The sequence below is a fragment of the Triticum dicoccoides genome, chromosome 5A (assembly GCF_002162155.2).
Source record: "Triticum dicoccoides isolate Atlit2015 ecotype Zavitan chromosome 5A, WEW_v2.0, whole genome shotgun sequence".
Classification (NCBI taxonomy): Eukaryota; Viridiplantae; Streptophyta; class Magnoliopsida; order Poales; family Poaceae; genus Triticum; species Triticum dicoccoides.
Window position 1 is genome coordinate 137,237,969 of NC_041388.1, and position 4,858 is coordinate 137,242,826.

Genomic DNA, 4,858 nt, shown 5'->3' on the forward strand with positions numbered 1-4,858 from the left:
GAAAACATTCAATGGGACATCCATCGCAGGCTATTAGAGTCCATAAATTAACATGTAATCAATTATTCTATCACACATAAAATTTAACATAAGACATCTTTTAATTCACATGTCCTTAAATAAGGTGTTAAGCATATTAAATAGCTTAGCAACTAAACTCCTCAATGCACGGATGCTTTGCTTCCTGTAGCTAAGCTCTGTTTGTTTAATTAGTCATAGTATCTTTTGTAGTATGTAACTTTGTGGTCTATTTCTGTCACGTATTAAGCAAATAATATTCTTAAGTAAAACACATGAAAATATATTTGACTCGAGTCCATACATAAAGTGCCAATAATATGTCTAAAGTAACTAATGATCATAATCTGTTTTGGTCCAAACTTTTTCCAAATATGCTCTACCAAATCAATCTTTGAGTGCTATATGCGTCGCGCGGTCTCGGATTCTTGCATCCCTTTGTAGCACCTGGGCAAATACAACACTTCACATGGGATCAAATTAACTGTGTTTTCACCTAGGGTCATGCGCTTGGAGTCATTTCCTCGTGGGGTCACCGATTCGCTCTCTCTCATCATTAATATGACCTGCCACGTCTGAATTTTGTCTATATGACAGGCTTAGCGCCGATCCAAGTTGAAGCATTGAGAGGGGTCTAATGCACCGACAATGCGTGGTGCATTAGGCTAGTCATAGTGGGAGTAACTTAACTAGTAACATAGCGCACTTTAATTTTTTTTTTTGCTTATGTGGCATATAGTTAATGAGAAATGGTAACATAATATGTTATTCGAACACGCTTCCTAATATACGACTACTATGTTACTTTGCACTATGAAGATAATAATTTAGACTAGTGTCATATGCATGATACTAGTATAAGTTACTCCCCACTATAACCAGCCGAGGAAAGCTGAACAGAGAAATCAAACCCAAGAGCGATCCTTGTCAATCACCGAAACCTGATGAGGTCAAACCTAGCTAACATTCATAAAGCCTCCTTATTGGATAAGGATTGACTCTGTAAGTTTGCATGTTAGTCGTCCGGAAGACATGCATGTACACAAAAACTGGCAGAAGTAGCTTTCAGTAAGATGGATGGAAAACCGCAAAATCACGCTAACAGATACTAGCTGACTAAACTTTTCGTCTCTTTGATTTGAAAGCCATGACTTGCAACAGCCAAGAAAAGGACATCCAACCTAGAGGATAACGTTGTTGACAAAGTTTTTAGCCATACAAGCATTTCTCCATTAGGCAAATCCCGCTGACTATTTTTTGTGACGTACAGGCAAATTTCGGACAGGCATTGTGATAAAACTACTAGACTGTGTTTTCCTTTTGCTATTTTGCTTGATAGAAACTGTTGCCCACGCTGTTCCCTCAAGATTAATGGTGTTGCAACTTCAGGGCCTCCATCTATGGTCTATTCTTTCGTGTCATTAGTCCACGCATGCACTTGCTAGCTACCTTCTATTACTCCGTTTCAAATTAGTTGACTTGAATTTATCTAAATACGGATATATCTATACTTGTTTAGTGTCTATATACATTCGTATCTAGATAAATATAGGTCAAGTAATTTGGAACGGAGGGAATAGATCTGTCGGTTAACTTGTTGAACTCACTCACGCGAAAACATTGCAAGGTTTATATGACAGATAGGCAGGTCAGATACTCGATGAAGTCAGACTCCAACGTGCATGCCTGCACAAATATGACCGGGTGGAATAGGACTTTTCCCCCAAGCTGTGCGCCATGCCGAGACCTTCTATTTAAGGCCTAGCTTGTCTCTATTAGCTACAACCAGTCAAGACAAAACAATGTCAATGTCACATGGCCAAACAAGAGCAATGGAAAGCTTGCTGGTGCTTCTCTCCCTTGGGAGTCCTCGTCCAGCTCGCTGGCTGCAGCCCTCCGCCGGACCCGGTGATCTGCACGCATGGCACGTCCAACTGCACCATCACCAACACGTACGGCTCCTTCACGGACCGCACCATCTGCCGCGCGGCCAAGGTCACCTACCCGGGGACCGAGCAGGAGCTCGTCGCGGCCGTGGCAGCCGTGGTGTCCACAAAACAGAAGGTGAAGGTGGCCACCAAGCACTCACACAGCATTCCCAAGCTGGCGTACCCCGGCGGCGACGAAGGTACACTCATAAGCACGGCGCGGCTCAACCGGACGGTGTGCATCGACGTCGCGAAACGCCTCATGACGGTGGAGAGCGGCATGCTCCTTCGGGACCTGATCGAGGCCGCTGCCGCGGCGGGGCTGTCCCTGCCTCACTCACCGTACTGGTACGGCCTGACCATCGGGGGCATGTTGGTGACGGGCGCGCACGGGAGCTCGCTGTGGGGAAAGGGAGGCGCCGTGCACGAGTACGTGGTCGGGCTGAGGATCGTAACTCCAGCGCCGGCGAGCCAGGGGTTCGCCGTAGTGAGGGAGCTAGGTTCCGATCACCCAGACCTGGATGCCGTTAAGGTCTCCCTTGGCGTTCTCGGCGTCATCTCTCAGGTAACTCTGACCATGCAGCCGTTGTTCAAGCGGTCGGTGACGATGGTGCAGCGCGACGACTCAGACATGGCGGAGAAGGTGGCCGCGTGGGGCCACCTCCACGAGTTTGGCGACAAGACGTGGCTACCGTATCAGGGCAAGGTGATCTACCGCCAGGACGACCGCGTCGACGTCTCGACCCCAGGCAATGGCCTCAATGACTTGCTCCTTTTTCGCGCGGCGGCGGAACAGCAAGCGGCCGCCTTCGAGCAACGGTCCTATGGTTTCACAAACGATGGCGTCTCTTTCACAAGATACCCGGTGGTGGGGTACCAACACCGCATCCAGGCGTCTGGCACATGCCTCAGTAGCCCAGAGGATGGCCTCCTCACCTCCTGTGCTTGGGACCCGCGCATCCAAGGCTCCTTCTACTACAACTCCGGCTTCAGCGTCGCAGCCTCCAAGGCACGGGCGTTCGTCATTGACATGCAACGTCTCCGCGACCGCAACCCGGACATGTTTTGTGCTGCCCTCGACTCCAAGGTGGGCGTGGTCATGCGGTACGTCAAGGCGTCATCGGCTTACCTTGGTAAAAAGGAAGACTCCGTCGACTTCGACATCGTCTTCTACCGGAGCCACACAAACGGCATGCCACGTGTGCACGCCGACGTGGTGGACGAGATTGAGCAGATGGCGCTGCGCAAGTATGGCGGCCTCCCGCATTGGGGCAAGAACCGGAACTTCGCCTTCGATGGTGCCATCGCAAAGTACCCAAAAGCTCATGAATTCCTTAAAGTGAAAAATAGGTACGACCCCGACGGGCTCTTCTCCAATGAGTGGACTGACCAAGTACTCGATATCAATGGAACTCCCAACGTCATCAAAAAGAGTTGCGCCATCGAAGGACTCTGTGTCTGCTCCAGTGACTTGCATTGTGCTCCGGAGCAGGGCTACTTATGCAACCAGGGAAGGTGTACAAGGAGGCTCGAGTCTGCTCGTTCATCACAGATTATTAGAGGTGACTCGCGCTTTGCCACGTTAAGTCTTTTTTATGCAGCCTGTCAGTTGCTTCATTATTGTTGTTTCACCTGAGTTGGACTAGCTTTTAATTACATCAATGATTTGTTTTTGATTCACTTTTATCTGATGAATGTGGAAGCAGTATGTTATGTGTGAGGTGGAGTAAGTTCTTATATGTGTGGTTGTGCTATTCTTATTTTTAACACAGAAAACAACATATGTGTGCCATGTTCACTTAGGAGTTGACCCAAAAGCGATACACAAATTCACTCCGTTCCATATGGGCATACTAGTGACCCCAAAGCCACGATGGAGTGCCATCATTCCTAGGGAGCTTTGAATTTTACTTCCTCCGTTCCGAATTACTTGTTGCATGTATGGATGTATCTAGATGTATTTTAATTCTAGATACATCCATTTCTGTGAAGAGTAATTTGGAACGGAGGAAGTAGAAGATACAAAAACACACATAAATTTCTGGACTCCATTTGCATTTGATATTCACATCGACTCTAAAATTGATGGTCTAAAACATGACCGAAAGTGGAAGATAAAGATACCATAAGAATGATATTCCTTGTGTGGAACATAATGATGTATTTTGTATATGCTATAGATGAAATTGTGGCAACGAGTAAGGAATTTGACTCACAAATCAACATGCAACAAGAAAGTGAGATGCCCATATCGTTTATAATTTGTACATGCGAAAGTAAGAGATGTCAAGGCCCGTTGATTTGAAATTTATTGAAAAGAAGAGAATTGGACAGTCAAATAATTTATTTATTTTTATCATCAAAACTTTATTCCTCAAACAATGGCCATATCGTTTACAATTTGAGGCAAAATATAGTCGAGGCCATTCGAGTTCCAAGACAGTCAAATAATTTTAACATACATGACAATCAAACCGTCCAGCAAAACAAAGAATCACGAACCACACACAATTTCCAAAATACGAAGGGTGTGAGAAAAGCATACAACCGTAGTTGGAATGGTGATCCTTCCCAAAAAAGCATATGTTGTTCGGATATCCATAGTTACAAAATGGAAAATACAGTGAATCGGTTAATTGGTCGTAATCATACCCCCCCCCCTCCCCCCTAAATCTAATTATCAGTAAATCAAAGAAGTTGATTGTAAGTATGCATTGGAGTGATTTACGATAAAATAGAACCAATAAATTCTAAAATGAATCAAACATGGTGATGTCCTTAAAAAACATAACAAGGAATACCTTTCGAATTGCTCCTAAGAGCGTCAAAACCTAGCAAGAAGATTTGGAGCATAGGAAAATAAGCCAGCAAGAAATATCTAATGAATGTAAATAAAGAATATTGTAGACTAC

The 4,858-nt window shown here is 45.3% G+C and overlaps 1 pseudogene; it reads left to right on the plus strand.

Annotated features, from left to right (window-relative positions):
• The first annotated feature begins 1,826 nt into the window (after positions 1–1,826).
• On the plus strand, positions 1,827–3,713 carry LOC119300352 (annotated as a pseudogene).
• Positions 3,714–4,858: the final 1,145 nt, after the last annotated feature.